This window comes from Pan paniscus, chromosome 12, assembly GCF_029289425.2.
Source record: "Pan paniscus chromosome 12, NHGRI_mPanPan1-v2.0_pri, whole genome shotgun sequence".
In the NCBI taxonomy this organism is placed as follows: Eukaryota; Metazoa; Chordata; class Mammalia; order Primates; family Hominidae; genus Pan; species Pan paniscus.
In genome coordinates this window covers 63,720,283-63,747,254 of record NC_073261.2, presented here as the reverse complement: position 1 = coordinate 63,747,254, position 26,972 = coordinate 63,720,283, and the positions used below count along the sequence as shown (strand labels likewise).

General features: G+C 39.3%; 1 protein-coding gene across 7 annotated transcripts in view; it reads right to left on the bottom strand.

The window, feature by feature from the left end:
• Positions 1 to 21,638, bottom strand: part of LOC117979163 (uncharacterized) — a 125,645-nt gene extending 104,007 nt beyond the window's left edge. For 4 of the 7 annotated variants that reach the window (XR_008624450.1, XR_008624451.1, XM_055108348.2 and 1 more), the window contains exons 1-2: positions 21,592 to 21,633; positions 20,879 to 20,917 (exon numbers count right to left, since the gene is read on the bottom strand). The gene's annotated coding sequence lies outside the window, so the exon portion shown is untranslated. Of the gene's footprint in view, positions 1 to 20,878; positions 20,918 to 21,591 lie in introns of all 7 variants that reach the window. The other 3 variants (XR_010109270.1, XR_010109269.1, XR_008624449.1) reach the window with 2 other exon arrangements.
• Positions 21,639 to 26,972: the final 5,334 nt, after the last annotated feature.

Below are 26,972 nucleotides of genomic sequence, written 5' to 3'. Positions count from 1 at the left end.
AAAACCACACAAAAAAAGAAGTTCAACATGGGTCTCACTGAGTTAAAATCAAAGCATCTGCAAGGATGTGTTCCTTTCTGGAGGCTCCAGGGGAGAATCCATTTTGTGCTCACCCAGGTTGTTGGTAGAATCTAGTTCCTTGCATTTGTATGACTAGGGTCTCCATTTTCTTGTTAGCTGTAAGTTGAGGGTTTTTCCAAGCTTCTAGAGGCTGGTGCATTTCTTGGCTCATGGCCCTCTTGCTGTATCTTCAGAGCTTGCAATGGCAGATTTTCAGGTCACATTCCTCTGATTCTCTGATTTCTTATATGTAAAGATGCCATATCACTCATTTCCAATATTCAATGATCTCATCATTTTTCTTTCTTTTTAATCCATGGGGAAATTTGAAGCCTGTTTTTAAGTTTTTCAAATGGTTGGACTTGGGAGCATGTGTGTGTATGTGTGCGTGTGTGTGTTTTAATTGCAATACGGTCAGAGAATGTATCACATGGTTTCAACTTTGAGAATTTTATTGAGATTGTCTTTGTAGCTTAATATATGATCAGTTTTTATAAAAGTTCCATAGATATTTGAAAAAACTATATACTTTCTGTTTATTGGCTATAAAGTTTTATATATATATAAGATTTAGTTTTTGAACTGTATGCAAATTCTCTATGTCTTCATTTATTTTCATTGGTTTAATCTGTCCATTTTTGAGAAAGCTGTCATAAAGTGTGCCTTCTATTTTAATTGTGAATTATGCTACACTTTTCTGAGAAAGAAGAAACACTATATAGACCTAAACTGTGTTCTATTTAACCAATGTTTCTGAGTTGAAATATAACTAGTGAAATCTGGAGAAATTTATTTACATAGGATCACAGAAGCATCCTATGAGGTTTCTGCCATTTTCTCTTTTGGCATGGAATGCAATCAGTTGCATCGACCCACTGACACCCAAGAACTAAATTTGTTCTTCTTTATTTCTCATCAGTTTTCCTAATCATGGGGTACTTGTTGCTTCCAGAGGTCTACAGACTAGAAATTTGGAAAGAATAATGGCAATTCAGGAAACTGGTTAATCATTCTGAGAGTAATGTGGGATTCTATCGCCAATTTAGTCCCCACATCCCAAGTGAGGAAAGGTTAGAGACAGAAAAGCTTCCAGGAGTTATGTCTCTACTGTGCTTGCAAACTTTAATATGGAATGGACTTTCTATTGACTTGTGTCTTGAGTTTGGACAGTAGTTCAGTACTGACCTGATGAATTAATTTTCTATATTTGTTGGCTGATTTTTGTTTTAACTTTAAATCTTTTAGCTTAGTCTAGTGACCACCACCACAAAGAACTATGGGATATAATTTTCTTAATGTAAATTAATATCTCAAGTGCCACCTTTAAAAAACTAAATTTAAAAAAATCACATAATCCTTTTCCTAAATGTTGAGCACTCTACCTTCCTATGTCAAGACGTATTCTGAAGACCTCATGAGGGTACACCCACAAAGAATAGCTCCCATTTTCTTTTAAAGAAAAAACATCCTATAAAATTTGTGGGTTTCCATTATAAAAGTATTTTTTCTTAACTTAATCTTAAGGACCTTAAGTGTCCTATACTTAAATATGCTTAGTTTGGAGAGTTAAGAAAATGTAAAACCTATTTTAAGAACCACACTTTGCTAACTGACTTTTTAGGGAAACAAATTCAACAGGGTTTTATGTGATAATAGGCCAGTGAAGATTTACTGTCTTAGCTGTTTCAAGGACCAAACCTCTTGGTTTTCTGTGCCTTACTAAGCTAGTTACTGTGCTGAACTTTGAACTAAAATAAAAACCATCAGCAGCACAAAAGGAAAGCTGCTGCAATATCCTCTTATCAGAAAAAAGAGACAAGGCATAAAATCTTCAGCCGTAGGAACAAATAGTAAATCATTTATGCAAGAGAGATTTGGGAGAGAAAATGTGGCATCAGGACAAATAAATAAAATACTGACAGTGCAGTATTCAAATGAATTTAGCTGGCATTTAACCAAAGAGTGAAAATAGCCTGGTTTTAGCTTCAGGCTGTTTGAAGAGCACAAACTTCTTAGTCTGCGTACACTGACCTGCAGACAGAATTTTTCTGTCAATTCACATTTCACAGGCTTTCCCGAGAAAAGCAATGTCAAATTTTAGATGCCTCAAGATTGTGGTTCAAGATTGTGGTGATACACATTTCTTCACAGGAAGATATAAAAAAGGTTGCAGTAAAAGTTCACTGTAAACAGTGAGATTTATCTGTCCATGTCCTTTCTTGTCAGCTGCTCATTAGTAGTCGAGCTGTAAAATACCTTGTCTTTCTTTTCCTTTTCTGAACTAGAACTCTGGAGACCCCACAAAAGCTCAAGTGCAAACCTTCAACTTTCCCTGACTAATTAATAAGCCTGAAAAGTGCCCCTGACCTTTCTAGCTGGAAGTGGTCTTTCTCTCCCGCTTTTGAATTTTTGTCCAATTAGTACCCATGCATTTACCCACGTAATCATGTGCTGGCTTGTGATTTTTCTTCTACTGTTTTTGAAAACAATTCTTTACTTCTGTTATGAACTTTTAATATCTATATTTAATCATTCATACTCATTTGTAAATTTCTTGAAGTCACAGTCCATGTATTATTTGATCAAGATGGGAAGGAAGGGGATTGAAAAGATGTTTTACCTCTACCTGCATTAGGGCTCTCAGCTACTGCAAATCCATGATGCCAAAGAAATACATTCTTTTTAAAATGACAATGTATAGCCAGGCTGTATGGGACAGCATGGTCATTATCATGATTACTACTGTCTTGGAGATAACCACCAGTGGTCTAGCAGTCATGTCCTGTCAAATACACCTTGTTCGGGAAGCTAAGGGACAGTAAATAAAAAAGGATAAGGGAAAGGTCAGTAAGGTAGAGTACAGGGGCTCAAAGCCTCAAGCAGAGTCCAGGGGATGGGAAGCAGGGCCAGAGAATAGCTAGTCAAGTGAACAAATAGGAAGTGAGCCTAGGGAACATCAAAGATAAGAATGAGGACAGGGTCTGTTCCCTGCACAGTGATGTGTAACTGGATCAACTTAGATGAAAGAACTAGGGACAAAGCAGACATAACCAACCAACAAAAGCAAGTTCAAGGCTTAAAAAAAAAAACTGTTTCTTCCTATCTACAGAACTTCTATGCTTTAGTTGAGAATAAAATCTATTCCAGAACATATGACTCTCTCAGTTCAGGTACCATTCTGGCTACTAAGAAAGGTCCCTTTTGCTCTTTCTATTCTTTCTGTACTTTCTGCCATCCTTGTACTTCCTCGTGTCCCAGGAATGGTCCAAACTTGTTCCCATCAACTTCATCTTTCACACCATGTCATTTATTTATATGCTCAGCCTTATTTGAATGCTTCTTCCTGTCTCCTCCACATTCAGGCTGCCAAAACGAATTCCCTACTGCAGAGAACTATATTCTCGGGCAATGGTGTGTTGCACTGTAAGGCTCCCAGCTTTTGGTTGCCTTAGCCTGTGTTTGCAATATCAGTGCCTAGGGTGGCTATAAAGCCCTATTCACAGAAGATGCCTTGTCAGACTCCTACACTGACTTCTTTTATTCCAATCCTTTGGGCTATGTTAAAGAGCTTTATCTGTTTCTCCCACTTTCCCTAGCGTTAGCCATGTGCCCATTTCTCCTGGCTATTTGTTTAAGTAGAGTGTACCTGTTTGGTCTGTCTGAACAGGAGTTACGAAGTCCTGTTGATGATGGCTTACAGGGTTACTTGGGGCCTGTACAGACTTACTATTTCTCAAATTATTTATACAGTTTATTTGTCTACATTCTCTTACCTCTGTATCTCTAAAATCCATCTTAATGCAATAAAGCCCTTAGTCCCAAACCAATTTTTTCTAATATATGTTTCCCCTAAAGCCCCAATACCTTCATTCCTTTATTCTGATTTATTGCTGCTGCCTAACCACAGCTACAAGGCAAATATTATAATAATAATAATAATAATAATTTAAAACCCTAGTAACAAACACATCAGGATTAACATACTAGGTCTACATTAAACCACCCAACAATGAACTAACTCATCTTTAATTTATTAGCATGATTCTGATATAAATTCTGAATGAAAAGTAAAAGGTTGTGTAGATTAATAATATTAAAGTTGCAAAACAAACCCCTGAAAAATAGGAAACATTAAACAAAGAGAGCTGTGCCATCTTTAATTCATTGCCCTGTTTCTAGGTAATTCCTTGCATGCAGGAGGCAGACTCATGATTGTGTTTTAAAAAAGAACATGCAGTACCAAAACCATCAGTGAAAGGTATAAATCATCACAGCATACTACTCCAAACTTTAGGGCCTAACTCACATGTATTCTGTGTGATATTGGCCTAAAAAACCTATCATTGTGACCTTTAATTAAGTATCACCTGCTCCTGTAAGTTCTACACAGATAGGTCTATCATTCTAGAGACAAAAATTATAAGTCCTGAGACTTTGCTGAAGTTGCTTATCAGCTTAAGGAGATTTTGGGCTGAGACGATGGGGTTTTCTAGATATACAATCATGTCATCTGCAAACAGGGACAATTTGACTTCCTCTTTTCCTAATTGAATGCCCTTTATTTCCTTCTCCTGCCTGATTGCCCTGGCCAGAACTTCCAACACTATGTTGAATAGGAGTGGTGAGAGAGGGCATCCCTGTCTTGTGCCAGTTTTCAAAGGGAATGCATCCAGTTTTTGTCCATTCAGTATGATATTGGTTGTGGGTTTGTCATAGATAGCTCTTATTATTTTGAGATACTTCCCATCAATACCTAATTCATTAGTTTTTAGCATGAAGCGTTGTTGAATTTTGTCAAAGGCCTTTTCTGCATCTATTGAGATAATCATGTGGTTTTTGTCTTTTGTTCTGTTTATATGCTGGATTATGTTTATTGATTTTCGTATGTTGAACCAGCCTTGCATCCCAGGGATGAAGCCCACTTGATCATGGTGGATAAGCTTTTTGATGTGCTGCTGGATTCGGTTTGCCAGTATTTTACTGAGGATTTTTGCATCAATGTTCATCAAGGATATTGGTCTAAAATTCTCTTTTTTTGTTGTGTCTCTGCCAGGCTTTGGTATCAGGATGATGCTGGCCTCATAAAATGAGTTAGGGAGGATTCCCTCTTTTTCTGTTGATTGGAATAGTTTCAGAAGGAATGGTACCAGCTCCTCCTACCTCTGGTAGAATTCGGCTGTGAATCCATCTGGTCCTGGACTTCTTTTGGTTGGTAAGCTATTAATTATTGCCTCAATTTCAGAGCCTGTTATTGGTCTATTCAGAGATTCAACTTCTTCCTGGTTTAGTCTTGGAAGGGTGTATGTGTCCAGGAGTTTATGCATTTCTTCTAGATTTTCTAGTTTATTTGCGTAGACGTGTTTATAGTATTCTCTGATGGTAGTTTGTATCTGTGGGAATCGGTGATGATATCCCCTTTATCATTTGTTATTGCATCTATTTGATTCTTCTGTCTTTTCTTCTTTATTGGTCTTGCTAGCAGTCTATCAATTTTGTTGATCTTTTCAAAAAACCAGCTCCTGGATTCATTAATTTTTTGGAGGGTTTTCTGTGTCTCTATTTCCTTCAGTTCTTCTCTGATCTTAGTTATTTCTTGCCTTCTGCTAGCTTTTGAATGTGTTTGCTCTTGCTTCTCTAGTTCTTTTAATGGTGATGTTAGGGTGTCAATTTTAGATCTTTCCTGCTTTCTCTTGTGGGCATTCAGTGCTATAAATTTCCCTCTACACACTGCTTTGAATGTGTCCCAGAGATTCTGGTATGTTGTGTGTTTGGTCTCATTGGTTTCAAAGAACATCTTTATTTCTGCCTTCATTTCGTTACGTACCCAGTAGTCATTCAGGAGCAGGTTGTTCAGTTTCCATGTAGTTGAGCGGTTTTGAGTGAGTTTCTTTTTCTTTTTTCTTTTTTTTAATTATTATTATTATACTTTAAGTTTTAGGGTACATGTGCACAATGTGCAGGTTAGCTACATATGTATACATGTGCCGTGCTGGTGCGCTGCACCCACTAACTCATCATCTAGCATTAGGTATATCTCCCAATGCTATCCCTCCCCCCTTCCCCCATCCCACAACAGTCCCCAGAGTGTGATGTTCCCCTCCCTGTGTCCATGTGTTCTCATTGTTCAATTCCCACCTATGAGTGAGAATATGCGGTGTTTGGTTTTTTGTTTTTGTGATAGTTTACTGAGAATGATGATTTCCAATTTCATCCATGTCCCTACAAAGGACGTAAACTCATCATTTTTTATGGCTGCATAGTATTCCATGGTGTATATGTGCCACATTTTCTTAATCCAGTCTATCATTGTTGGACATTTGGCTTGGTTCCAAGTCTTTGCTATTGTGAATAATGCCACAATAAACATATGTGTGCATGTGTCTTTATAGCAGCATGATTTATAGTCTTTTGGGTATATACCCAGTAACGGGACGGCTGGGTCAAATGGTATTTCTAGTTCTAGATCCCTGAGGAATCGCCACACTGACTTCCACAATGGTTGAACTAGTTTACAGTCCCACCAATGGTGTAAAAGTGTTCCTATTTCTCCACATCCTCTCCGGCACCTGTTGTTTCCTCACTTTTTAATGATTGCCATTCTAACTGGTGTGAGATGGTAACTCATTGTGGTTTTGATTTGCATTTCTCTGATGGCCAGTGATGGTGAGCATTTTTTCATGTGTTTTTTGGCTGCATAAATGTCTTCTTTTGAGAAGTGTCTGTTCATGTCCTTCGCCCACTTTTTCATGGGGTTGTTTGTTTTTTTCTTGTAAATTTGTTTGAGTTGATTGTAGATTCTGGATATTAGCCCTTTGTCAGATGAGTAGGTTGCAAAAATTTTCTCCCATTCTGTAGGTTGCCTATTCACTCTCATGGTGGTTTCTTTTGCTGTGCAGAAGCTCTTTAATTTAATTAGACCCCATTTGTCAATTTTGGCTTTTGTTGCCATTGCTTTCAGTGTTTTAGACATGAAGGCCTTGTCCATGCCTATGTCCTGAATGGTAATGCCTAGGTTTTCTTCTAGGGTTTTTATGGTTTTAGGTCAAACGTTTAAGTCTTTAATCCATATTGAATTGATTTTTGTATAAAGTGTAAGGAAGGGATCCAGTTTCAGCTTTCTACATATGGCTAGCCAGTTTTCCCAGCACCATTTATTAAATAGGGAATCATTTCCCCATTGCTTGTTTTTCTCAGGTTTGTCAAAGATCAGATAGTTGTAGATATGCGGTGTTATTTCTGAGTGCTCTGTTCTGTTCCATTGATCTATATCTCTGTTTTGGTACCAGTACCATGCTGTTTTGGTTACTGTAGCCTTGTAGTATAGTTTGAAGTCAGGTAGCGTGATACCTCCAGCTTTGTTCTTTTGGCTTAGGATTGACTTGGTGATGCGGGCTCTTTTTTGGTTCCATATGAACTTTAAAGTAGTTTTTTCCAATTCTGTGAAGAAAGTCATTGGTAGCTTGATGGGGATGGCATTGAATCTGTAAATTACCTTGGGCAGTATGGCCATTTTCATGATACTGATTCTTCCTACCCATGAGCATGGAATGTTCTTCCATTTGTTTGTATGCTCTTTTATTTCCTTGAGCAGTGGTTTGTAGTTCTCCTTGAAGAGGTCCTTCACATCCCTTGTAAGTTGGATTCCTAGGTATTTTATTCTCTTTGAAGCAATTGTGAATGGGAGTTCACTCATGATTTGGCTCTCTGTTTGTCTGTTGTTGGTGTATAAGAATGCTTGTGATTTTTGTACATTGATTTTGCATCCTGAGACTTTGCTGAAGTTGCTTATCAGCTTAAGGAGATTATGGGCTGAGACAATGGGGTTTTCTAGACATACAATCATGTCATCTGCAAACAGGGACAATTTGACTTCCTCTTTTCCTAATTGAATACCGTTTATTTCCTTCTCCTGCCTAATTGCCCTGGCCAGAACTTCCAACACTATGTTGAATAGGAGTGGTGAGAGAGGGCATCCCTGTCTTGTGCCAGTTTTCAAAGAGAATGCTTCCAGTTTTTGCCCATTCAGTATGATATTGGTTGTGGGTTTGTCATAGATAGCTCTTATTATTTTGAGATACGTCCCATCAATACCTAATTTATTGAGAGTTTTTAGCATGAAGGGTTGTTGAATTTTGTCAAAGGCCTTTTCTGCATCTATTGAGATAATCATGTGGTTTTTGTCTTTGGTTCTGTTTATATGCTGGATTACATTTATTGATTTGCATATATTGAACCAGCCTTGAATCCCAGGGATGAAGTCCACTTGATCATGGTGGACAAGCTTTTTGATGTGTTGCTGGATTCGGTTTGCCAGTATTTTATTGAGGATTTTTGCATCAATGTTCATCAAGGATATTGGTCTAAAATTATCTTTTTTTGTTGTGTCTCTGCCAGGCTTTGGTATCAGGATGATGCTGGCCTCATAAAATGAGTTAGGGAGGATTCCCGCTTTTTCTATTGATTGGAATAGTTTCAGAAGGAATGGTACCAGTTCCTCCTTGTACCTGTGGTAGAATTTGGCTGTGAATCCATCTGGTCCTGGACTCTTTTTGGTTGGTAAGCTATTGATTATTGCCACAATTTCAGATTCTGTTATTGGTCTATTCAGAGATTCAACTTCTTCCTAGTTTAGTCTTGGGAGAGTGTATGTGTCGAGGAATTTATCCATTTCTTCTAGATTTTCTAGTTTATTTGCGTAGAGGTATTTGTAGTATTCTCTGATGGTAGTTTGTATTTCTGTGGGAATCAGTGGTGATATCCCCTTTATCATTTTTTATTGCGTCTATTTGATTCTTCTCTCTTTTTTTCTTTATTAGTCTTGCTAGTGGTCTATCAATTTTGTTGATCCTTTCAAAAAACCAGCTCCTGGATTCATTAATTTTTTGGAGGGTTTTTTGTGTCTCTATTTCCTTCAGTTCTGCTCTGATTTTAGTTATTTCTTGCCTTCTGTTAGCTTTTGAATGTGTTTGCTCTTGCTTCTCTAGTTCTTTTAATTGTCATGTTAGGGTGTCAATTTTAGATCTTTCCTGCTTTCTCTTGTGGGCATTTAGTGCTATAAATTTCCCTCTACACACTGCTTTGAATGTGTCCCAGAGATTCTGGTATGTTGTGTCTTTGTTCTCGTTGGTTTCAAAGAACATCTTTATTTCTGCCTTCATTTCGTTATGTATCCAGTAGTCATTCAGGAGCAGGTTGTTCAGTTTCCATGTAGTTGAGCGGTTTTGAGTGAGATTCTTAATCCTGAGTTCTAGTTTGATTGCACTGTGGTCTGAGAGATAGTTTGTTATAATTTTTGTAAAACATTTGCTGAGGATAGCTTTACTTCCAAGTATGTGGTCAGTTTTGGAATAGGTGTGGTGTGGTGCTGAAAAAAATGTATATTCTGTTTATTTGGGGTGGAGAGTTCTGTAGATGTCTATTAGGTCCGCTTGGTGCAGAGCTGAGTTCAATTCCTGGGTATCCTTGTTGACTTTCTGTCTCATTGATCTGTCTAATGTTGACAGTGGGGTGTTAAAGTCTCCCATTATTATTGGGTGGGAGTCTAAGTCTCTTTGTAGGTCACTCAGGACTTGCTTTATGAATCTGGGTGCTCCTGTATTGGGTGCATATATATTTAGGATAGTTAGCTCTTCTTGTTGAATTGATCCCTTTACCATTATGTAATGGCCTTCTTTGTCTCTTTTGATCTTTGTTGGTTTAAAGTCTGTTTTATCAGAGACTAGGATTGCAACCCCTGCCTTTTTTTGTTTTCCATTTGCTTGGTAGATCTTCCTCCATCCTTTTATTTTGAGCCTATGTGTGTCTCTGCACGTGAGATGGGTTTCCTGAATGCAGCACACTGATGGGTCTTGACTCTTTATCCAATTTGCCAGTCTGTGTCTTTTAATTGGAGCATTTACTCCATTTACATTTAAAGTTAATATTGTTATGTGTGAATTTGATCCTGTCATTATGATGTTAGCTGGTTATGTTGCTCGTTAGTTGATGCAGTTTCTTCCTATTCTCGATGGTCTGTACATTTTGGCATGATTTTGCAGCGGCTGATATCGGTTGTTCCTTTCCATGTTTAGCACTTCCTTCAGGAGCTCTTTTAGGGCAGGCCTGGTGGTGACAAAATCTCTCAACATTTGCTTGTCTGTAAAGTATTTTATTTCTCCTTCACTTATGAAGCTTAGTTTGGCTGGATATGAAATTCTGGGTTGAAAATTCTTTTCTTTAAGAATGTTGAATATTGGCCCCCACTCTCTTCTGGCTTGTAGAGTTTCTGCTGAGAGATCCACTGTTAGTCTGATAGGCTTCCCTTTTTGGGTAACCCGACCTTTCTCTCTGGCTGCCCTTAACATTTTTTCCTTCATTTCAACTTTGGTGAATCTGACAATTATGTGTCTTGGAGTTGCTCTTCTCGAGGAGTATCTTTGTGGCGTTCTCTGTATTTCCTGAATCCAAATGTTGGCTTGCCTTGCTAGATTGGGGAAGTTCTCCTGGATAATATACTGCAGAGTGTTTTCCAACTTGGTTCCATTCTCCTCATCACTTTCAGGTACACCAATCAGACATTGATTTGGTCTTTTCACATAGTCCCATATTTCTTGGAGGCTTTGCTTGTTTCTTTTTATTCTTCTTTCTCTAAGCTTCCCTTCTCACTTCATTTCATTCACTTCATCTTCCATCACTGATACCCTTTCTTCCAGTTGATCGCATCGGCTCCTGATGCTTCTGCATTCTTCACGTAGTTCTCGAGCCTTGGTTTTCAGCTCCATCAGCTCCTTTAAGCACTTCTCTGTATTGGTTACTCTAGTTATACATTCTTCTAAACTTTTTTCAAAGTTTTCAACTTCTTTGCCTTTCGTTTGAATTTCCTCCCATAGCTCGGAGTAATTTGATCGTCTGAAGCCTTCTTCTCTCAGCTCGTCAAAGTCATTCTCCGTCCAGCTTTGTTCCATTGCTGGTGAGGAACTGCGTTTCTTTGGAGGAGGAGAGGTGCTCTGCTCTTTAAAGTTTCCAGTTTTTCTGCTCTGTTTTTTCCCCATCTTTGTGGTTCTATCTACTTTTGGTCTTTGATGATGGTGATGTACAATTGGGTTTTTGGTGTGGATGTCCTTTCTGTTTGTTAGTTTTCCTTCTAACATACAGGACCCTCAGCTGCAGGTCTGTTGGAGTACCCGGCCGTGTGAGGTGTCAGTCTGCCCCTGCTGGGGGGTGCCTCCCAGTTAGGCTGCTCGGGGGTCAGGGGTCAGGGACCCACTTGAGGAGGCAGCCTGCTCATTCTCAGATCTCCAGCTGTGTGCCGGGAGAACCACTGCTCTCTTCAAAGCTGTCAGACAGGGACATTTAAGTCTGCAGAGGTTACTGCTGTCTTTTTGTTTGTCTGTGCCCTGCCCCCAGAGGTGGAGCCTACAGAGGCAGGCAGGCCTCCTTGAGCTGTGGTGGGCTGCACCCAGTTCGAGCTTCCCGGCTGCTTTGTTTACCTAAGCAAGCCTGGGCAATGGCGGGCGCCCCTCCCCTAGCCTCGCTGCCACCTTGCAGTTTGATCTCAGACTGCTGTGCTAGCAATCAGCGAGACTCTGTGGGCATAGAACCCTCCGAGCCATGTGCAGGATATAATCTCCTGGTGCTCCGTTTTTTAAGCCAGTCGGAAAAGTGCAGTATTCGGGTGGGAGTGACCCGATTTTCCAGGTGCCGTCTGTCACCCCTTTCTTTGACTAGAAAAGGGAACTCCCTGACCCCTTGCACTTCCCGAGTGAGGCAATGCCTCGTCCTGCTTCGGCTCGCGCACCCACTGACCTGTGCCCACTGTCTGGCACTCCCTAGTGAGATGAACCCGGTACCTCAGATGGAAATGCAGAAATCATCTGTCCTCTGCATGGCTCACACTGGGAGCTGTAGACCGGAGCTGTTCCTATTCAGCCATCTTGGCTCCAACCCCCCCAGGAATATTTTCTTGAGTGAGTTTCTTAATCCTGAGTTCTAGTTTGATTGCACTGTGGTCTGAGAGACAGTTTGTTATAATTTCTGTACACCAATAACAGACAAACAGAGAGCCAAATCATGAGTGAACTCCCATTCACAATTGCTTCAAAGAGAATAAAATACCTAGGAATCCAACTTACAAGGGATGTGAAGGACCTCTTCAAGGAGAACTACAAACCACTGCTCAAGGAAATAAAAGAGGATACAAACAAATGGAAGAACATTCCATGCTCATGAATAGGAAGAATCAATATTGTGAAAATGGCCATACAGCCCAAGGTAATTTATTGATTCAATGCCATCCTCATCAAGCTACCAATGACTTTCTTCACAGAATTGGAAAAAACTACTTTAAAGTTCATATGGAACCAGAAAAGAGCCCTCATCGCCAAGTCAATCCTAAGCCAAAAGAACAAAGCTGGAGGTATCACGCTACCTGACTTCAAACTGTACTATAAGGCTACAGTAACCAAAACAGCATGGTACTGGTACCAAAACAGAGATATAGACCAATGGAACAGAACAGAGCCCTCAGAAATAATGCTGCATATCTACAACTATCTGATCTTTGACAAACCTGAGAAAAACAAGCAATGGGGAAACGATTCCCTATTTAATAAATGGTGCTGGGAAAACTGGCTAGCCATATGTAGAAAGCTGAAACTGGATCCCTTCCTTACACCTTATACAAAAATTAATTCAAGATGGATTAAAGACTTAAACATTTGACCTAAAACCATAAAAACCCTAGAAGAAAACCTAGGCATTACCATTCAGGACATAGGCATGGACAAGACCTTCATGTCTAAAATCTTCAGCCCAAATCTACGAGGAGGGACCAAGACAAATGAACAACTTCTTGATAATGGAAGTGATTTATTGGTTTCCAGTATGGACTCCAATTCAATTTCTCAGTAATAGCAGATTGGGTTTCTGTTCCTCCTACTGAAACTGACAAGAAAGAGTGAAATTGGTAGGTTAATTCCACAAACACCAGAAAATTCTTATAAACAACTTAGGTAATAATTAGCTCAAACATTCTTCCTTCAATATTTACATCTGCAGGTCTCAACAGGACACACTGATATGTTGCAAGCAACTTCATACCAATCATAGTAGAAGTATCAAAGTTCGCAAGTGATTCACTTTTAACAATAAATCCGAGAACATTTAAGGTTATCACAATAATATCACAGTCACACGTTTGCATTTCCATGTGCTTCTTAAGAGAAAAGGCAGGGGTGGGTTACAGAGATGGAGTCAGGAAATGCACATGGGTCTGTGTTGCTCATGCCAACACTGATCTTGTATTGTCACAGAAAAAAAAAAAACAGAGAAGGAGAGAACTGCCTTACATCATCAATTTTCTTGAAACCTTTTATCATATGAAGGTAAAACTAAACCTTGCTCGCTCAACTTCCTAATTTTAGGCAATGATTGGAATTCAGTTTAACTTACTGTCTAACCCTCATATAGCAAGGAATGTGGACCTTGAAGACTTATTCACCGCTAAGGTTTTATGAGTATTGTGGTGAAATGAGGCATGGCATGGAAGAATAGTATAATCTGGACAAACTGTGGCATTCCTGGTAAACCCCAAAGGGTGGCACCACCTTGGTGAGGTCACCTCAGGCCAGTCTTGCAGACTGAGATACTCACCATTGCTAGGGCTCTGGCTCTTTTCAGACTGAGACAACTGACTTGAGCTGTTGTCGAAACTTTCAAGAAGTTGCTGTATAATGTTATTCACTTACAGATGTTATTCACTTAAAATGGAGGATACTTCTTTCCAATTACTAAAGCTGCTTCTTTCCTGATCTCATAATACCCGGAGAATTGAATTTATGATTGTAAGGTTGGGTGGGAAACACGGAGTCAGAGAAAAAAGTGGAGAATGATCTTAAGAATATCGTCCAGGCCATGATGAGGTATGTAGAATTATCCTTGACCCACAAGAGAGAATACTTCTTCAGTTACCAGACTGAGTGAGTTCCCAGAAGCTGAGCACACTCTCCTCTGAAAAGTGCTGGACAAACTTTGCCAATTTCTTACTCTTAGGGTCTCCTTTTTTTGTGCTCTGAGCTTCCTGAGTCCCTTCCATTCAAACAATTGGTTCAGTTTCAGGAAATTACTGTAACAGTTAGGGTTCTGTGGTTACGTATAATAGAAAGTGACTTCAGCTAACTTGAGCACAAAAGTGGAATTTATTGGAAGAAGCTGAGAACTATTACAAAATTGAATGAAAAGCTGAAGTCCCAGATCTTTAAAAGAATCCATGGAGCTGCTCTGAGGATGCTTGCTACTTGGTAGGGGGAAGCAGACACTTAAATAAAAAGAAGTGCGAGGTAGGTGAGTGCAGTGGCTCATGCCTATAATCCCAACACTCCCGGAGGCTGCTGTGGGAGAGTCACTTGAGACCAGGAGTTTGAGACAAGCGTGGGCAACGTATTGAAACCTCATCTCTAGAAAATTTTTAAAAATTAGCTAGGTGTGGTGGTGGAGCTATGATTGTACCACTGGACTCCAGCACTCTAGCCTGGGTGACAGAACAAGATCTCATCTCTTAAAAAAAAAAAAAAGCAATTAAATGTGGTAGTATCACTATAGAAATATGCTAAAAATAAAAGGAATTACAAAGGAGGGATTGGTCAATTGTCCCTGGTAAGGGGTAGGGATAAGTTTCAAGGTAAAGAAAGGCTTCATAGTGGAGGTAATATTTGAGTCAACTCTTAAAAGTAGATTACTTTTAAGTAATCTTATTAGTAGAGTTGATGTTTGCTTGATGGCCAAAGAAAGAAAAGGTATTCAAGGCGCAAAGACACAGAGTTGTGAAAGAGTATGGCATATTCAAAAACATGAATGTCATTCCATATACCTTCAGCGTGGCTTGGTGATGTGGAGTTTCATGAGAAAAATGAGACTGGAGAGGGAGCAGAAGACTGACTGATCACAAAGAACCATGTAGCAATAAACTGTGGTCGTAGAAGAGCAGTATCAGATCCAAAAAATAAGTTTTATGTATAAAACTTCTACAAACAAGAAACTTAAAAAAAAAAAGGACTCATAGAGATTATTTTTCCCTTCTTCCTTCCTTCCTTCTTCTTCTTCACTCTGACAACTGATTCCCTCCCCACCAACCTTCCTGTTCCCCATACACACAAATCTACAATCATCCATGATATTTCATGCCCACAGTTGTTTTTAAAATCTTAGAATAAGGCCATCCTTACAAAGTAATCTCATCAAGACTGATCAGACTTCATCTCCTTGAGAACCATTCTCTGAAAATCTTACCCTGGTAGCAGAAGATTGTGACAGTAATAATTTGAGCAATTTCCAGTAGCTAATTTCCCTTGGTAAGAAAAAATATTAAACCTGCTTCTCTAATCCATACTTGGCCTCCAGATATGTTCAAACTAGTTCTTCCAGCTGGAGCTACAGAGGGTAATTCATAGAGCCAAAACTAAGTCTCAGACTATTCTGGACTCTATTTCCATCATCCTCATGGATATGGTAATGTAACATGTGGCACATCCAGACATAAATAAAACTTGGGAAGGAAGAATTCTGAAGGATTTTGTCCATTCTGGGCACAAGAATCTTGACCATAATAGTGAGTGTGCATTCAGCTCAGGTACCTATGAAATTTTAGAGTCTTTTAATTTTGGAATTTATGAAGACAACCAATGGATTTGTTGAGAACAACTAAGTCCTCTTTCCAAAATGAGAATTTAATACTTAAATATTTTCTCATATACAGTTAAATGTAGTAAAGGGTGTTTTGTATTTAATATATTATTTATTGTGTATTCCGCAGTCTTTGTCCTTTCCTTACTAAGGAACTAGAGAAAGCCCCTAATTAGTATGGCCTAAGAACTGTTCTTGTTCTTGTAGGTTTTAGAAATCCTCTTGTCCCAGCTCTCTGTGCTAGTATTGCACTTCTCTTTTTGAGGCCTTCACTTCTTTTTATTTTTTCTCTTTTATAAAAAGAGACAGGGTCTTGCTGTATTGCCCAGGCTGGTCTCGAACTCTTGGCCTGAAGGGATCCTCCTGCCTCAGCCTCCCAAAGTGTGGGGATTACAGGGATGAGCCACTGTGCCCAGCCCAGGACTTTAGTTCCAATGGCAGGTTTATAGGTTTTGTTTATGGGTTCTTCAAAGTGCAGTCTTTAAGTTTTTGCTGGTTGTTTTCTACAGAAGGCTTTGCTTTCTTTCAAAATGCTCTGCAAAATGCCAGCTGCCTGCTTTATTGATTGGCAGGAATGGTTACATGTTGCAGCAGCTTTCTTTCTATCTGTCTCTCTAACCTGAATGTTCTGGGGTCACATTGTGTCTGTACCAGTTGTGTTCTCTGATATAGAAAATAGGGAGTAGGAGGACTGACTGTCTTTCAACACCGTTGATGTCCCTATTTCCCTTTTTCACATTGCCTCCCTTCCCCCAATAAATAGCAGCTCTTAACATTTTGCCCAATAGGATATAGCATTAATATCTCTGCTAATAGAGAAAATAAATAAAACCAAACACTACTTTTAATTTTGTACATGATTATAATTAAAATCTCTAATAAGGACGGGATTTTTAAGAAGACCCTATGATTGTTTGTAAATTTTGATTCTCCACACTATTTCAGATCCTTATTACCATAGTGCTTTTCAACTGTGGCAGATGGCATTTTCCAAGCATGGCTGCAACAATATCTCCCATCCCACATGTTCTTCTGTAATGTGGCACTGCTACCTTCCATCAAGAGGTGGCTATTTCTCCACCCCCTTGAACCTGGAAGGCCCCATGCTTTCTTTGACAACAGAATACAATGGAAGTTGTGGTGTACAGGTTCTGTGCATAGCCATGAATTGGCCTGGCAGTTTCAATTCCTGTCTCTTAGAAGACAGCTGCTGTGTAAGAAATGTGACTACCCAGAAATCACCATGCTGTGAGAATCACAAACCACACTAAAAGGCTCTGGAGGATGAGATGCCACATGGAGACAGAAAGAATCCAAAGATACCTGAAGTGCTGGACAAGGAAATGAAGAGGCCATCTTGGACATCCAGCCCAACAAAGCCTTCAGATGGCATCATGACTGTTACTGCATGAAAGACCCCAAGCAGGAACTTCCTGGCTAGGCCTAGTCAACCAACAGGACCAAGAGAGATAATAAAGTGTTGCTTTTAGCCGCTAAGTTCTGGGGTGGTGTGTTAAGCAGCAGTTAATGGCTGGAACACAACCCATGTTGTCTACAGTGGATTCTAAGGGGAATCTTCTTCCCAAAGTTTAAATGGAGTAGCTCTGTTTTTAATCTATTTCACATTTTGGGGTTCTTCATAAGAAATTATTTATAAAAAAGTAGCTCCATGTCTCAGAAAGTTTGACTATCACTCCATAGATAATTGAGAGTTGGCTAAATAAATATGGGCCACCCTTGCAGACCATAAAAAGCATATTGTGACAGCAAATATTTCCTGACTAGATTGCTTCAGACAAATATATTTAGGCCATTCTGAATGGATGTGTATTTTTATGTGATTTCTAAAGCCCTATCAAAGGATTCCAATTCCAGTTTCTAACACTCCTCACCATTAGGAAATCCTTTTTCAGAGACTCATAGACTCTCCACTATGCTCTACTGCAACCCCTGCCCTTGTTTGAGTTTAAAAAAAAAAAAAAAGAAAAGAAACTCATGGCATCTCTCTTAGTGATCTGGACTGTAGCTCTTGGAAGAGAGCAAAAACTACTTTCCTTGGTGTCATTGTCTTGTGTTAGGCATAAGATGATGAGAAAATGTGTCTTAATATTATTTTAATTGGAAATAATTTCTTGTAAAATTGTACACCTATGGCCCTGAGCTTTGCCTAAAGCATTTGAAGTGCCCTTGCCAATCAACACCATTTTTACTTCAACACTTAACAATGCTATTTGTAGAAAGATTTCCTTAAAGGCTTTCAGCGTGCTCAGCTAAGAGCGGTGTTTTTAGTCTTGCTACACTAGTGTGCTGGTTCCTTTTATCATTCAGACCATCTGTGATGAAGTCTATTTTGTTAACTCAGAAAACCTCAATTTCTGTGAGACTTTAAAATGAGGCATTAACATATTTTTATGGATTGTGCTACCATTATGGTTTTGGAGACTTCTCATCTCTGTTATTAAAAAGAAAAATCCTGCCATCTAAGCTTCTCATAAGAAACTATTTTTACATTCATAATCTTTAAAGATGCTTATGGAAAGAAGTGCTTTGAACTCTTTCAGTAAGATTTTAGTTCAGCCTAAAGCTTAACAATAATGTAATTTGAGTGAGGGTGGCTGATCCCCACCTGTCAGTGATGCTTCAGGAAGATACATAAATCACAGCCAGCATCTCAGCTGAAACCAGTTTAAAAATTCATGCGGCTAACAGTCATTCCTGTGTGATCTGGTTTCTTAATACCTTATTACACCCTGCATACTGGGATTTTAGGCCTGGAATGTACCTTTAAAATTATCTTATTACACCCCTTTCTTCTATAGATGAGTAAACTGAGGTCACAGATTGTGACTGGAAAGCATACTTTCTTTCCACTATCCCTTTGCTGGTCAAAGTGTGCTTGGACCGATAGCACCGCCTAGGAGCTTGTGAGAAATGCAGGGTCTTGGGCATCCCACCAGACCAATTGCATCAGAATCTCCATTTTTATAAGGTCTCTACATGATTCCTATAAGTACATTCATGTCTGAGAAACCCTGCTTGATACCACATCTGTTTCCCAAAAGCAGTGCAAGGCTCTGTAATCCAATCAATCCAGATTCAAAATCCAGATTTTCCACTTTCTAACTAAGTGAACAAATTACACAACCTCTCTGGTCCTGCTTCCTTGGTAGTTAAATGTGGGTATTAATACCTACTCTGAAAGGTCATCATGGGTTTAAATGAAACAGTCTTTATATAGTTCCTATTCAAGTGTCTGAGGATAGACTGCTCAATAAATGGAAACTGCTGCTATTGCTGCTACTATGACTACAACTATCGCTCCTTTGCTACTATTGCTGCTGCTGCTGCTACTGTTGCTCCTGCTGCTGCTGCTCCTGCTGCTATTACTACTTCTACTGCTACTACTGCTATTGCTACTAGTACTACTGCTGCTACTACCACGGCTCTTTGTATCATTGCTGCTACCACTGCTGCTTCTGCTTCTATCACTAATTCTACTGCTATTACTGCTAATAGCTGCTGCTGCCACCACCATGGTTATTAATATCTCAAAAAGGGAAAGTAACCTTTCAGACATTGACAAGTGTCCAAAGTGAAACTGAAGCCCAGGTACACCTCCTAATTTCCCGTCTGCTTTAAGTATAGCTAAATACTAGAGCCAACATTCTTGTTTAAGGCCTTTTCAATCCTTGGAGTAAAATGTAGAAAAAGGAGACAGCTTTTTAAAGATTTCTATTTAAACCTCCTGGAACAGTAAAGTCAATTTGCTCAATTCCGTGTCTTCTCAAACCATTATAGCTTCAGTGGGTCTGAGTTTCTTCTAGGTGGCAGCTTCTGTTTCCTTTAACTATGGAATACTGCCTTTCTCTAATTTTGCTTCTGGCTTCCAAAATATTTTCCACAGAAAGTTTTACTGGATCTGATAGTACATTTGTTTTCTTAGAAAACAGGATATATGTTAAACTCTGAGGTGACCTACTAATTTCAGTCTTTGTCCTTTCAGCACTCAGCCCTATGCTTAGATGTACTCACTTTTCCTTGCTTACGTGACCCCATTTTGAATAATTGTAAAGGGGGAAACACCCTCATTGTATACAAATAGAATTTTGCCATTTTGCAAACTGAGATAGATGTTGATTTTCTTTGAGGTCCCAGAATGACTTCTAATCCTTGTTCTTAGAACTGAACATATGTGACTCAATTTGAAAACAATGGCTAAAATGTTAACCTCTTAGCTCCAGGTAGACTGGATTCCAAAAAGTTATAGATCCTCTGGGTAGTGGAATAGCATATTTGTTTGGAATGCACCCAAATATCCTAACAAGATTTGTGAAAGCATTTTGCAACCATTGACACCTAACCACAAAATGTCTTCACATGCTCAACTAGTGACGTGTAAACAGAAGAACAGGATTGTGTAGCAGAGCCAGTTTCAGGCAGCCCCACAACAGAAGATAATGCATTTCCACACTTTGTAAGAAATGGCATGGCCTAATATGAATGGACACCATGAAAACTGTGCATCTGAGCACATGAGTGGGCTCTTCAGTACCAGTGGAAATCTAGGATGAAATGGAAAGCCCTTGAACAAGCCATGGTAGAAATGATACAACCCAACCTGTTACGGAGGTGAAAAAGTGCTGGGCTTTCCATCCCTAGGAGGCTGAGACTGCTTGGCTACTGCTGGGAGAGTACAGCGATGGGTATCTCAGCATGGGGTGGCATCCTGTGCTTGCTCAGTTTAGCAAGCACTGTGCCTTGTGCTTGTAATGAACACTTAAGCATTTGAAGGATCTAAATGAATCAGAAGATCTAGTATATATTTCTCAAAGCCCTCCCCCTTGCTCACTTACAAATTGGCTAAATTCACAAACAAGCTGCTTTATCAATTCAAGGAGACTTGCATGACTCCAAGTGAGCTACAAGTCTTAGATGTAAATAAGAAGTTTAACATTTTCTGAGTGGGAATATAGATATAGAAATATACTGTGCTGTCCTGAATTCCAAAGGTGGCATTTCCCACTATCAAAAAAGGTTTAAATTATTTAAAAAATAATTTAAAATTATTTATTTATTTACTTATTTATTTTTAAGCACTTACATGATACTAACCAAACATTATTTTAAGCACTTTACAAATATTAATTCACTTAATACTCACAGTCATCTTTACTAGGAAGGTATTACTCTTGTCATCATTCTATAGAGGGGAAATAAAGTCATAGACAGTTTAAGTAACTTGCCCAAAATTACACAGCTAATAAATGCCAGGATTGGAACTCAAGCACTTTGGCTCTAAAGTCTATGCTATCACTTACTATGCTACATTATGAGGTTATTATTTTGGAATTTTCTTTATACTTAACTAGTAGATAAAATTTTTAGCTTGCAATACTAATGAAACCGTGATGGTGAATTCAACAGTTGAATGTGCTAATTATTGGAGCTCTGCATATATAATATATAAGCTATAGGCTATATTTTTAATATCAAAGTCTTTATTCGCTAACTTTTTCAGTTTACAAGATTATGATAGCTTTTCCTTTTAGGATCATGTGTTATTATAAACTAAAAATATAAAAAGCAAGCTAAGCACTATTTTAAAAAACATCCTAAAGGTACAATGCAAGGGACCAGGTACAAATGCCCAGAACCTGCTAGAGATTTGTAAGAAATCATTTAAAAGAGACTGGAAATACATTATTTGCCTGTTGAACACCTCAGTTCTTCCTTTCCATGCTGCTATTTGCATGAAAATTTGCTGCTTAGGTCAGGGCTTATGATAGGTTAGAAAAGTTTCCAATAGCCGAACACAAACCCAGGAATCAAAGTCCCCCAAATATACACAAAGGAAAAAACACACACACAACCTACCTAATCTGTAGCCAGAGTGCTTCTGGGCCATGGAACCACCCCATTGTGCCTTGGCCACTCCAGCTTAGAAACCAGAGTGTTGCCATGGTGGCAGGGACCCAACCGTGAGGGCTGGTTTCAATACCCAGCAGCTGTTCACTTCAGAAAAAGCAGGATGGCAGCCCACTTCTGAATGAGCATTTTTCTCTAGGCTTTGACCTGACCTGAATATTGTTTCTCATTGAATTTCCTTTTATTTATTTCTTTTTAGATATCAACTTTCCTTGAACTTTTCCTGTCATTTGTGTTGCAGTTGGCAGAACTACAGAACTTCTCCCTTCTGCAAAAAATGTGTTTTTTTTTCTTTAACCATTTCTAAGTTTTTCCCTGTGTTGTCTTTATCTCCCCCACTTCTATATTTTACACACACACCTGTGCCTCATTATATGAAGACCCAGGACAAATTCATCAGGTTTGTTTATTCCAAGAAGTGTGAAGGCCCCAGGTAGCCCCCTAAAAAATCCCTCCATGACTCACCTGACAGCAGAAATTTGTCCTATGAAACTTTGGAGCTGGATTAGAAAATATGACCCTTTACTCTCTTCATTCTGGCCATGGTCATAGAATCTGTGTTTAATCCTAAACACATTCTCAATTCACACTTGATTCATAACCTGCTTTTTTCTTCTCTTTGTTTACATGTTGGCAAAACATAAGGAATGTAAAAATATAAAAACTATTATGAATTATGAGCCCTGCTCACAAGGATTGTAGAAAAACTGTTCTTGATGCAAAAAGGAGCTGCACTATATTTAAGGTGAATTTATCACCCTCCAGCTCTAAAGGAGTTTGGAATAATTTATAAATGAGGTTGTACTGCTGTTGAATATTTTTCTTAACTAGAAACAATTTGTTTACAAGTTGTTACTAAAGACTGTCAGAAAAAAATGCTTGTGGACATGGTATCCAAAAGGCTGACAGAACCCAGAACTTGCTTGGTATTCATTTGAGAGCTCATCCAACATTATCCTGCACAGTGTATAATTACTTGCATGTTGGGAGCCAAAAAAGGGAATGTAACCCTGTGAGTGTGTGTTTATACTGAAAAGTTGGAGAAGCAAAACAATTCAGCAGCATTCTTCATCCCAACATCTGGGAATAATTAATTTGCTTGCTATGATGTATAACATGAAGTTGATAACGTTGCTTGAAGCTCTGCATTTAGACCATTTGCCTTATTTAAAGCTTTCTGCTTTAGGGTTTAACACTGTGGCTAATTTTAGTAAATCTTTTTCTTTTTATTCCTGAAATGCTGTGACAAGGAGGAACCTTCTGCTTATAGTTTCTTGATCATTTTCTTTTTGCTCTTATTGTCAATGTGTTCAGGAAGCTGACACTCACAAACTTTGCCTCCTTCTTCCTCTGCAGTGCAATGCTGCAAGAAAAAGTTCTAGAAACTGAGGCCCTGGAAAATGTCATTGGGTTTTTACATCTCTCTCTCTTCTCTCTTCTCTCTCTCTCTCTGTCTCTCTTTCTCTCTTTCTCTCTTCTCTCTCTTCTCTCTCTCTCTCTCTCTCCTAAACACATATTTGAGCTCTGAAGAGTTTCTCTGGAATAGAGAATGTGTTTTTGTTCCATTTTACAAATCTTAGGCTAGGATACTGGAGACTGTCATGTGAGACTCTCAGTATATTACATATGGAAGGTATTGTGACAAGTTCTGATGGTTTATGTTAGGTGCTACATTCCCTTGATTGTGACTTTTAGAAAGAAAGCACAATATAAATACAATGTCATCTTATTGAATCTAACAGTTCAAGGTGGTACAGGGGGCTTTTCAGTCCCAGGGCTGTCTCCTCCAGTTTCTCACTGAGGCATGCTAGAGTGAAACACAGTTGTTACTCTGACCTTAGTTTGTTTAATTTGGGATTTCAGAATAAGAGCAAGTATCTTATTTTTATTGGCTGAGTGCTCCCAGCTTTGAACAGTACTAAAAGTTTTCTATAGCACTTTTGAAAGCTCATATTTCACAACATCCAGCTATTTTCTTTGGAATCCTGGTGAGAAACAAACTGAGGAACTCCCAATATAGTCAGGCTGAGACTATCTCATTCCCCTCTGTCTTTTCTTAAGACTTATCGCCACACTTTGACAACTGTTTCACATCACTTGTGCCCTGTATTTTGGGATTCTTTGGACTAAATTATATGTTGTTGTCCTTCATGGTGAAAAATGATAACTTCTAGAAAAATGATAATTTTCTATTTATATAGATAGGGGTTGTACTCACAAAGAGTAATGGCCTGAGGGCTTGTCCTCAGCCCAGCACGCTCACTGGCCCGAGGGAGAAGATGCTTGGGCAGGGTTGCTGCTTTTGCTCATCTGCTTCTACACTCACAGTCTCTGCATGTTGTGACAGCTTCCTGCTTCCTCCTTCAGAGCTTAGAAGCAGGGACTGGACCTTCTTATCGGTGTCTAAGTAGTCATGCCATAGCTTCCAGATGCCTGTGCATGGGCCAGTGACTGGGTTGACACTGGTTGGTTATGAGGTTTCCATGACCTGTTTTCTGATACAAAAGAAAGAAAGAAAGAAAGAAAGCTCCCTGAATACAGGGATCTTCCCTGTCATGTTTACCACCTAGAAAAATTTCTGGTGCATATCACTTAATAAATATTTGGCTAATGAATGAAAAAACAGATAAGTGGAAGAGTAAGGTGAGTTTTTCCTGATACTGAATGTATTCATTTTCAGAATATAAACTTCTGATACTGTGTCCTTCCTACCTTTTTGCTTTTACAATTTATTTATTTTTGTTAACAAAATGATATAAGTCTAAAGAGTTACTAGGAAGATTTTGGGCAAAAAGGAAGTATTAAGCAACCTGATGTCAGTTTCCAAAATTCTTGCACTGGCCTATAAAATTCAAAATTTGGAAATCACTGCCCCATGCATGCTTTTTCTTGCTATTGCCTTGTCTTTCACAATGTACATTTTCTTCATAACATTTGCCTATGAAGGGAAAATAAAAGGTTAATGCCTATGAACCAAAATGAAAAACATAATTCTAAATCCATATCACTAACATTGAGCATCCACTTTGTGCCAGGCCCTGAGGTATGCACATTCACACGCTGTCCCACAAAAGTCCTGAGAGGCATGTGTTATTACTTCCCTTTTACAGATGAAGTGACAAGTGAGCCAGATTTGGGATGATCCAAGGAAGTTATGGGTGGCGGAGGAGATCCAGGAGAGGTTAATGGAAGATGTGGGACTGAATTGAGTCTTGCTAGTCAAAGATAATTTGGCTGAAGAAGAGGATGGCATTCTGGCAAGAATAAAGATGAGGAGAAGGAATGCGCACCACATAATTTAGAACAGAGTCCAGACTGACCTGAATGGAAAGCAAGCTGCAGATAGGAAGACTGTGTGCACATAGATAATTGGACAAGATCCTCATTTTGCAGGTATTTGGTTGGTGTCTTAGTCCGTTCAGGCTGCTATAAGAGAATACTATTGATTGGGTGGCTTATAAACAATGAAATTGTATTTTTCACAGCTCTGGAGGCTAGGAAGCCCAAGGTCAAGGCACCACCAGATTCAGTGTCTGGTTCATAGACCGCTTCGTTGTGTTCTTACATAGCAGAAGGTGGTGAGGGTGCTCTCTGGAGCCTCTGTTATAAGAGCGCTAATCTCATTTATGACAGCTCCAGTGTCATGACCTAATAACCTCCCAAAGGCCTTATCTCTAAATGCCATCACACTGGGCATTAGGATTTAACATATGAATTTTGAGGGGACAAAAACATTTAGTCTATTTGTCTAAAACTTGCTGACAATTTGGCTTCCCATTCAACGAGTCAGTGTCCTTAAAGACATATTTGTCTCTTTGAATTTGTTTACTTGGCTGTTTTGAGCTCCAGTGATGCTGCCTGGGAATATTCAGAAGCTGGGTGATTGTGCTCTTAACTGCCAAGCATGTTTTCCTATAAGGAAGATTCTCTTCAGACCTTAGTACACAATCTGAGGGTCTTTAAGCATAATCAGTCAATAGCTCTGTTGCTGAGTGTGCAATGTGTTCTTAGTTTTCTACAAGAGCTCAGAACTTTCCCAAAGGAGCAGAAGCCTAGCCTATTACAAGTTTCAACCCCACTAATGCATGCATAAGCTTAATATAAATATTGTGTGAGGCCGGGTGCAGTGGCTCACCCCTGTAATCCCAGCACTAGTACTTTGGGAGGCCAAGGCGGGCAAATCACCTGAGGTCAGGAGATCAAGACGAGACTGGCCAACATGGCAAAACCCCGTCTCTACTAAAAATACAAAAATTAGATGGTCATGGCTGCAGGCACCTGTAATCTAACTATTCAGGAGGCTGAGGCACAAGAATCGCTTGAACCCAGGAGGCAGAGGTTGCAGTGAGCTGAGATTGTGCCATTGCACTCCAGCCTGGGCGACAGAGCCAGACTCCGTCTCAATAAATAAATAAATAAATAAATAAATAAATAAATAAATAAATATTGTGTGACACTAATCTTACTAGAAAGTCCTATTTTTTTCAATGGTGATAGCCTATGCATTTAAGGATATGCTCACCATATTAACTCTATGTCATCTCACTCATTGAAGAATGAAAAGTTGGTAAACTTGGCAAGATATGTATTTGTAAAGCACCTAGCTCAAAGCCACATGGTAGGTGTTGAAGCTACAATAGATTCCTATTATTCATGGATTTCATATTTAGGGATTTGCCTACACACTAAAAGTTATTTGTGGGCCAGGCGTGGTGGCTCACGCCTGTAATCCCAGCACTGTGGGAGGCCGAGTGGGGGGTGGATCACGAGGTCAGGAGATCGAGACCATCCAGGCTAAGAAGGTGAAACCCCATCTCTACTAAAAACACACAAAAAATATTAGCTGGGCATGGTGGCGGGCACCTGTAGTCCTAGCTGCTCAGGAGGCTGAGGCAGGAGAATGGTGTGAACCCGGGAGGCGAAGGTTGCAGTGAGCGGAGATCGCATGCCACTGCACTCCAGCCTGGATGACAGAGCGAGACTCTGTCTCAGAAAAAAAAAAAAAAAAGTTATTTGTAACCCCAAAATGAACACTCATGGTGCTTTCATTGTCATTCATGGACATGCACAGAGCAGTGAAAAATTTTAGTCATCTGACATACACATCCCCAGCTGAGGTTAAACAAGGTGATGCTGTGCATTCTTGTTCCAGCTCTCATACTGTAAACAAGTGTCCTTTTTGCAGTCTATTTAATGCCATGTTTTTCACATTTGTGTTTTTCTTGATAGTTTTGATTTTTTTTTTTTGAAATGGACTCTTGCTCTGTTTCCCAGACTGGAGTGCAGTGGCACAGTCTTGGCTCACTACAACCTCTGCCTCCCAGGTTCAA